This window comes from Bidens hawaiensis, unplaced genomic scaffold (assembly GCF_021521415.1).
Source record: "Bidens hawaiensis isolate Kalapana, Puna unplaced genomic scaffold, B.hawaiensis_p1.1 tig00055213_1, whole genome shotgun sequence".
In the NCBI taxonomy this organism is placed as follows: Eukaryota; Viridiplantae; Streptophyta; class Magnoliopsida; order Asterales; family Asteraceae; genus Bidens; species Bidens hawaiensis.
Window position 1 is genome coordinate 28,651 of NW_027506328.1, and position 9,815 is coordinate 38,465.

At 29.7% G+C, this 9,815-nt stretch overlaps 1 pseudogene across 1 annotated transcript; it reads left to right on the top strand.

Annotated features, from left to right (window-relative positions):
- Positions 1–4,898: 4,898 nt before the first annotated feature.
- On the top strand, positions 4,899–8,969 carry LOC143617539 (putative serine/threonine-protein kinase PBL21; annotated as a pseudogene). The gene is made up of 5 exons (XR_013150853.1): positions 4,899–4,971; positions 5,128–5,300; positions 6,035–6,224; positions 6,739–7,130; positions 7,980–8,969. The product of XR_013150853.1 is annotated as a putative serine/threonine-protein kinase PBL21 (transcript).
- Positions 8,970–9,815: the final 846 nt, after the last annotated feature.

Sequence of the window (9,815 nt, forward strand, 5' to 3'; positions counted from 1 at the left end):
TCCATATTTGGTCTTTTGGTTATGCAGGCAGGTTAGCTTGGGAGTAAGATGTATGCAAACTAGTTAGGTGAATGATTCATGTTAAAATTTTCGTATTGTCAATTTTACTTAAATATATTTCTTTTGTTCTTATTGTTGGTGTACATTGAATGAAACTTAATTATTTGAATTGTTGGTATTATTTGCAGTTCATCTTATATGTTGCACACATCTTGCTGCTACTTAGGTAGGTCATATTATGAAGTTTGATGACCATTCAGAGACTAGCTCAGGCCATGGTAGGACCTGGTCACCAAATGCATGTTCTGATTGATGTAAGATTTCTTGAAATTTATATTTACAGTTTTATTTTTATATGTTGAGAGCTCCCTCTATTCATATTTACAGTTTAAGGACCATTTGGAGACTAACTCTAGCCATGGTAGGACTAGGTCACCAAAGTTCCAACTGCTCATTCCAAGATTCAATAGATATGTTGAAGGTTTTGAGATATGCGAAAATATTGTTGATTTATTTCCTTATCGAAATTATTATGATAATTATTCCGATTACATCCACTGATAACTCTTACTAAATTTTTTTAATACTTCAGTGTATCTAACAATAATTTATTTTTAGTAATATCAATTGATGGCCGCCCAACTTGGTAGATTGGCTAATTACATGGAAAAAGTATTTGATGGAGATTATGTTGACTATGTTTGTTTTGGTCATTACGAATGTATTTTAGTTGTTAAGTTTCTATCATTTTTATTTTATGTAGCTTAGACAATTCATGTAAATTAATTCATTTTTATATGAACAACAATCTTTATTTTCCGTGTTAAAATTTTTGAATCTTATCTTGAAAGTTTTAACAATTAGTTATTGAACTTCCAAAAAAATTGAACATTTTTTATAATAATATTTACAATTATTTATTTCTGTTTTTAAAATTCAAAGCTGACTACTATTGCAACAATTTTTTCTAGTTTTTAGTAGTATTCAACCTCAACAAACTTTCCATCTTTTATATTTGACCAAATTTTAATTAGCATAAATGAAATATTTAATGTAGCTGGAAATTTTAAATAGTTTGCTTTTGATTATACTCGAAAGTTAATAAGTTTTGTATTAAAAACTCATTAATTTATTTAATCAATTTAATATATGGTGTATTACTTATTTCAAATTTACATTTAAAAAATGTTAGATATTTACTATAATTGCTTATTTATTTTAAAGTATTCATTATATTTAATTTTACTGATACATTCCAATCATTTATACATTAATTTATTTTGTTTTTAAGAACCGAATTTGATCACTCTTTTTTAGTTTTAATATTCTTCGATCTCAGTAAACTTTACATCTTTTATATTTGACCAATTTTTAATTAGGCATAAATGTCAAGAATTAACGATTCGTCTAAATTATTTTGGCCAAATTAAAAAATAAACTAATAAACTAAACAGAAAATAAATACTTTCCATCTTTTGTATTTGACCAATTTTTAATTTGGCATAAATGTCAAGATTAACGTATAAAATTGAAAATGAATTATCTAATGAATTTATTGTTAAATAAGGTAATGATGCTAAAGTGTTGACAATAATTTCGTAATAATTAAAAAATTTAATAACATATTGTTTAGTTATTGAATTTTCAAGAAAAATGAAAAGTTTTTTATAATAATATTTACATTTATTTATTTTTGTTTCACAAAACCGAAATTGACGACTTTTGCAACAATCTTTTTGTAGTTCTTAATAATATTCAGTGTCATCAAATTTTCCATCTTTTTTATTTAACCAATTTTTAATTACGCATAAATGTCAAGATTAATGTATACAACTGAAAAAAGAATTATATAATGAAATTGACTTTAAATAAAGTAATGATGTTAAAGAGTTTGAAACATAATTTACTGCAGATTGCAGTCAACTTAATTAAATTTTAATTAGGGAATGATCTCTATGTAATAAAATTAAAATTAACCGGTTTAATTTTAATTATCTATATATTATTTTAATTATACTTAATTAGTAAAATTAGTAAAATAAAACTTTATTGCTTCGATTTAACTTAATACATTTAACTAAAAGGTATTTGAATCGAAATAAAAAAAAAGTTTAATTACAAAATAATTTATAATAAAATATACCTTTATTTATTTATTAATGTTGAAATGAAACTCATAATACCTTAAGACTTTAATTGTATATTTAATCAGGCTGCTATGGTTTATTTTGTTTTTTAGATTGTGAAGCAAAATGATTTTTTTTTGTGAAATGTCAAAGAAGTTGATAGTGGGCTAATATGATTATAACATGTTCATGTCTTCGTTTGATTTTTTTAATTTAGGTGTATAGTAAGTTTGTGTAAGTATTAACTTTTTATGTACACGAGTTATATGCTTAATATTTTGGTTACAAACTTATGTTAACTATTTGTGTTGGTTTAAGATGTTAGTTATGAAATTTTATGGTTGTTTATATGTTTTCAACCCATGTCTAACATGGGTTAATATTCTAGAAATATATTGGTGGATTAGATACTTTTACACAAATGAATTTCTGATAATTTATGTCGATTCAAGTTAGCCGATAGTCTACATATCCATTAGAGTAAGTTGTGTTATTGTTGTTTCCTATGTAATACTTTTAATTTCGATGTCTTTAATATCTTTATGAACACCAAATATAAATAACCTACATATATGTTTTCAACCCATGTCTAACATGGGTTAATATTCTAGAAATATATTGGTGGATTAGATACTTTTACATAAATGAATTTATGATAATTTATGTCGATTCAAGTTAGCCGATAGTCTACATATCCATTAGAGTAAGTTGTGTTATTGTTGTTTCCTATGTAATATTTTTAATTTCCATGTCTTTAATATCTTTATGAACACCAAATATAAATAACCTACAATTTTCACTAAAGTTAATAGTATTTGGTTTCCCAGTTTTCTAATTTTTCTGTTTTATGTATTAAAATCCTTCATTAAGTCAGCAAAATTGAAACATCATGTTCTATAAAATTCTATTTTTATATTTTTGTTGTTCATCGTTTTCATATGCTAACCACATTATATTATATTATAGATTTGTTCAAAATTAAAGGAAACATAAATTTTGGGGTCAATCAACGTCTTTCAATAAGAGGAGTTATTCAAACGGTTAGTCATTTTAATATTTTTTTAGTTACCCTTTAAATGTTTTTTAAGAATGTTTTTTAAACGTGCAGCTTCAACGCCAAGAGAACTACTTATTAGCATTTTGAATGGTAACGTTTTATTTTAAACGTGTTAATACACTATATTGTATTAATATAATTTTGTTATTAACTAAAATATAGTAAATAAAAATTAATATGTTATTAACTAAAAATTAGGCACTTGTAACAGAAAATTCTAAGCAATTTTTAATATATTTATTATTAACTACATTATACATTTTTGATAAACAAAGTTTTAATAACATTGAATGTATGTTTACACATTTCTTTTTTCTATTTTCTTTTTTAGAAATGATACAAAACATAATTTTAAGTTATCCAATACTATTTTATTTTCTTAAAAACCAATTAAAATATGTGTTTTAATTAAGATGTGTATACTAATTAGTTTATGTTAATTAGAGACGCAAAGATATTTCTCCATTATTTTTTTACTTATTTTTGGTTTACTCAATTGATATTGTTTCCATACTTGGCAACAAAATTCCTAAATTTAGTTGTGGTCTATATAAAAAGCCAGTTTTTGGTTTTTAAGTAAGATCATACCAATTATTTTGTTATATTTTAATTTGAACTAAAACTTTAATAAACACATTATGCTAAATAAAATCAAAAAGACCGAAATTATTTTGACTCATAGATTGGTTCTAAAAGTCGGTGTGTCAATAATGTAACCAAGCAATATGGATCAAAATAACGGTTTGTGTAATGAAACTAAATTGCGAGTAATTAATTTGGGTAGCCGTTTTGTTGAAGTAAAAGTTATTTCATGTACTAATACTGGTTATCGCACTTATATAATTCATTGTGGTCTAACACCTTCAGATAATAAACTTTCGTTTAAATTGAAGAGAAGGTAGTTTTTTCCAGTTGTAGTTTGTTTTGTAATGAACATTAACAAAAGTCAAGGTCAATCTCTAGCAAGAGTTGACATATATCTCAAAGACCCGGCGTTTACACATAGACAACTGTATGTAGATTTATCAATAGCGAAGAGTGGTGTTAAAATTCTTATATTAAACAAGGAAGACAAAGTTACAAATAAATAATAAATATGGTTTATAAGGATGTCTTTTTTGTAGCTTATAAATTTTACATTTTTAACCCTTGATTATGTTTTCAAAGATTGTAATTTGAATGTTATTTGGGTTTACCTTTGTGTTTCACAATCATTTATTTTCGTACCAATATCATTTACAACTTTAAGTATGTTCTCGTCTCGAATAACATATAACAACTTATGTTGTCCTTTCAAATGACATGTATTTGCTCGAAAATATCAATATTCGACACGGGTTAATAACCTAGTAAATATAATAATAATAATAATATGTTATTGCAAGAAGAGAAGAGAAGAGAAGAGCCATAAAAGAGTAGTAGATACATACAGTAGGCATTGTTGCCGGTAAAAGCGGACAAAGTGAACCAACCAACAGTCGTTCACTCGTTCGTTAATAATCTCACTGACTCACTGACAGTCACATTTAAGTAACTTATTCTTCTGCAACCTCCATCCATCAATTCATTTCGCATTTATTTATTTTCATTTCTTTCACTTATTTTCACTTTAATTTAAACCCAATTTCTAATTTCTTCTCTGATTCAACAACATTTTATTATTATTAATATAAATATTTTTTAACATTGATTGATGTATGTATGTATTGTATATGATGAGTTGCTTTTCAAAATGCTTCAAATGTCACTCTGAAGACTGTTGTCAACTGGATTCTAACCATTATCCAGGTTTACTCATTATCTATCTTTCACTTTTTTATTTTTTGCATTTTGTTCCAATCAGTTATGAATATGTGATTTTATATAATTTCAAATCGAATTCGCATCCAACTTCCAAATTTCAAAATTTTATTAAACTTGGTCTGTAATGTAAATATGTAATAGCAGCTAATGGAAATACAAGAGCATACAAGGATGTTAATGTTACCAGGGCTAATGTGGCTAGAAGCTTTACCTTTCGTGACCTTGCTGCATCTACACAGAACTTTAGGGCTGCTAATTTGATTGGAGAAGGTGGATTTGGAAGTTTTTACAAGGGTCGGCTGGAATTCGGGAAGGTAATACTTGCTGATTTTTACTTGTAGTTTTAAAGATCTGAAACTCTTGATGTGCTTTTTAATAACTTAATTTAAGAATCAAAAGTAGACAATCAGCTGGTTTTAAAAAGCTCGAGCCAGCTGGTTCTTGAGAAGGTGGTTCATAGGGCTGCAAACGAATCAAATCAAACCGAATAAGGTCTTATTCATGTTTATTCGTTAAGCTTTCAGCGAACGATTCACGGACACCTAACCATACCGAATTATATGTTCGTGTTCGTATATTAAGGATATGAACTCGTTCATGACCGGTTCACGAACACAATGGTTTGCTCCGGCTACAAAGTTTGTGTTGGTGTTTTTCATAGCATTCATATAAATTAATCACATGATACTCATATATTTTGTTGTTTTATAGTTAATAAATTTGCTTAAAACCATATGATAAGATTAGACTAGTCATTTAAAAATATTAATAACCTTTAATAGGCATTACAAAAATTAAATAAACGTAAATGAATACTATCATTTAGTTAAGCGAACGGAATTCTTTCTTCATGTTTGTTCATGTATTAAAATAAACGAACATAAACGAACTTCCGGCCGCACAATTCACGAACAGTTCGCTGAACTTTAGTTTACAGCCCCACATGTGGGTCAAAGTTGGTCAAAATCGGGGTTTGTAGGAGGCTAATGTGTGAAAATAACAAAAGGAATGAATATTTTGTGGAGTTCATAACTGATTTTATGAACAGTTAGTGGCGGTTAAAAAGCTCAACCTGAATGGATCTCAAGGGAATCAAGAGTTCATAGTGGAGGTTCTTATGTTAAGTCTTCTTCGCCATTCACACCTCGTCACGTTAATCGGTTATTGCACGGATGGTGACCAGAGACTTCTTGTTTATGAGTATATGCCATTCGGTAGCCTCGAAAATCATCTGTTCGGTAATTTTTTTATTTAATTATTTCTTTTTCTAATTACTTTCTGTATCAAGGAATTAAAACCAAATGTTTCTTGTATATGTAAACGATCCAACCGTTATGAGAAGTTTAATTATGTATGTTTATTTAATAGACGAACGGACATGAAAACATGTCTCGTTCATTCATTTATGTTCGTGAACGTCCTTTTCGTTGGTGTTCATTTATGTTTATTAGTGTACGATTGTTTAAGTTTGTTCGTTTATATATAAATTTAAATTTTTTAGACCCACCATAACTTAGTCTAGTTTTGTTAATTAGGCTCGATTGATTGATGTTCACGTGTACTTTTAAATGACGTTCACTTGATTATGTTCATTCATTTACGTTTGTGAACCGTTCGTTAATACTTTTAACAAACGAACATAACCGAACACAAACACACTCATTTTCTTAACGGCCAAACACGAACAAGAAAATCTCGTTCGTTTAATTTTACAAGTTTGTAAACTCAAGCTGACCCGTTTCCATTTGTCAGATCTACAACCTCATCAGGAACCGTTGGATTGGCCAACCAGACTAAAGATTGCTGTTGGTGCAGCTCGTGGTCTCGAATATCTTCATTGCCAAGCGAACCCACCCGTTATTTATCGTGATTTGAAATCATCAAATATATTATTGGACCGTGATTTTAATCCGAAGCTTTCAGATTTTGGGCTTGCTAAATTGGGCCCTGTAGGTGATAACACCCATGTGTCAACTCGGGTTATGGGTACATATGGTTACTGTGCACCCGATTATGCAATGAGCGGTAAACTTACTATAAAGTCTGATATTTATAGCTTCGGTGTTGTGCTTCTTGAACTGATTACTGGGCGTAAAGCAATTGATATGACTAAACAAAGTGGAGAACAGAATTTAGTTTCATGGGTAACTTTTTTTTTTAACCTTTGCTTATTTTTTATAACCTTAATGAGTTAACAGTTATAACAACATTGCGTCAAAATGGGTTAAGTTTTAAGACGGGTCAAAAAGGGCAACCCTAACCCGCATACACTTAAAGTTGTACAACTTGAACACAACCGTTTAACCCATTACCCGTATATCTACATGATGGGCTGGCGGATGATAATAAAGTTGTAAATGTGTTAATCAAGTTGATGGGTTGTAAAAATGGGTTAACGAGTCATAAATTGCTTAGTGTGTCGACATGTTTAATTAAGTGGATTGTGTTTGAGTTGATCTATTCAACTTAATTGATTAAACATGTCAACCTAAACATGGCCCGTTTAACCAATTTACTTAAACGTGTTAACTTAGTTGTAAACTTGTTGGTTAAGTTGATGGGTTCTAAAAAATGGGTTAACGGGTTAGTTGGTTGACACGCTTAACTAAACGGATTAAAAAGTTTAACTCGAACACAACCCGTTTAATTAGACATGTCAACCCAAACATGACTCGTATATTCCATTTCTCTAAACGTGTAAAATGGGTTGGCGGATAATAATGAAGTTGCAAGCATGTTGATGGAGTTGATGGCTTGTAAAAATATGGGTTAAACAGGTTAGTGGGTCAACCTATTTAACTAGACGGAGTAAACAACTCAATGTGAAAAAGGTCAGCCCAAACACAAGCCAATTCTTAAATGGGTTTGATTTACCTACCCATAACCTTATTATTTTCGTGTCATATCGTCCATTTTGACATATATATAAGCACACACACACACACACACACACATTAAGCGTACAAGTTAACCAAAATTGAGTTTTTGTGCAGTCACGTCCGTTTTTGAAGGACAGGAAGAAGTTTATTTAGTTGGCCGACCCGTTACTACAAGATCGGTTCCCGGCCCGTTGTATGCACCACGTGGTTGCCATCATTGCAATGTGTCTTCAGGAACAAGCAAATTTCCGCCCTTTAATTGGTGATATTGTTGTTGCTCTTGAGTACTTGGCATCTCAAGCTGAAGTTTCTGAAAACTCTCACCCATTGCCCTTGAATAAAGATAATGACCATATTGCCCCTGCAAGACGAACAGAATTACCGAATTGTTGATATTATAGCTTCCAAAAGATTCATTATATGCAAATAGGATTCACATAATTATGATTTGCCTGCTTTGAATCATAAGGTATGCAGTCTGTTTTGTTGCATCATGTCTTAAATTAGCAAAAACTATTTGAAATTACTGATATATCCTCAATTTAGTATGGTGGTGCCGGGTGGATGCTTATGGTAACAGGGAGGGGTATAAAGGTCAAAACACCATGTATTTTGTAAGTAGGTGGGATGAAGTTGTTATTTAGTTAAGAGAGAAAGTGATGAAGTTGTGGATAGTGTTTTCATCTTGGGTGAGCTGGCAGCTGGTGTTTTCATTCTCATTTGCATCTAAATATGTAATTATAGTTTACATTTTGATTATAGTTTGTTGTTCTTGGTTTTCTTGAAATGTTTTAGATGAATGTGTTGCATGTGGTTTTGGTTGTTATTTATAGGATAATCAGAAGTTGGTTTGAGTTCAAGTTTGGAGAATTATATACATATACATATATCTATAGATGGTTGTAGTTGAACTGCTAGAACTGCATAAGCACAATTACATAATTTGCAAACACCACATATAAATTCTTACAGGGTTTTTATGGTTCTCTATTTGAAATTGGTTCTATGGTAGGCTTTTGTTGGTCCTTGGAAGTAGTTACATCATTCTAGATCTTAACTACAATTTTGCATTTTGGTTAGATCCAGATTGTGTTAACCAAGGTTTTATAATTAAATTATTTAATAACACATGAAACAATCATATAACTCTTAGTGTAACGATTAAACGTGGCAAAATAGCGCTTACAATTTAACGGTTTAACTAGGTCGAACGTCAAACAATTGTTCATTTTGAACATGACAGTTAGTGGTATCTAAAATTCTAAATCATCAACACTAACTTGTATACACTTAAATATTGTAACTAGAGTATGACTTATTTAAACCATTTTACTAACTGGTTGGCAAGTAGGATTAAGTTTCAAACATGGCGGACCTTTTAATATTACCTATTTGATTAAACAAGTCAACCCAACACATGACCCCTTTGTTATATAGATTAGATGTGAACCCAATATTTTGTGTCTAGTTTCAAGTCGTGTCAGAAATTGGTCAAAACATACTATTTGGTATGAATAGTTACGAAGGATAGTAATTGAGCTGAGTTGAGTCGGACTAATGTTTAAACATGACAAAATAGCGCTTACAATTTACCGGTTTAACTAGGGTTAAACGTCAAACCCAGAGGCATCAAGTATGTTGGGATGACAGGTATAATTGTTCATTTTGAACATGACAGTTACTGGTATCTAAATCATCAACCCTAACTTGTATACATTTAAATATGTGTAACTAGAGTATGACCTATTTAAACCATTTATCTAACTGGTTGGCAAATAGTATTAAGTTTCAAACATATTAATCGGATTGGTGGGTTGTAAAATATGTGTGGGGCTAAAGGTTCGGTGGGTTTAATTTTTCACATTGGAGGGTGGACCTTTTAATATTACCTATTTAATTAAATAAGTCAACCCAAACATAACCCATTTGTTATATAGATTAGATGTGAAC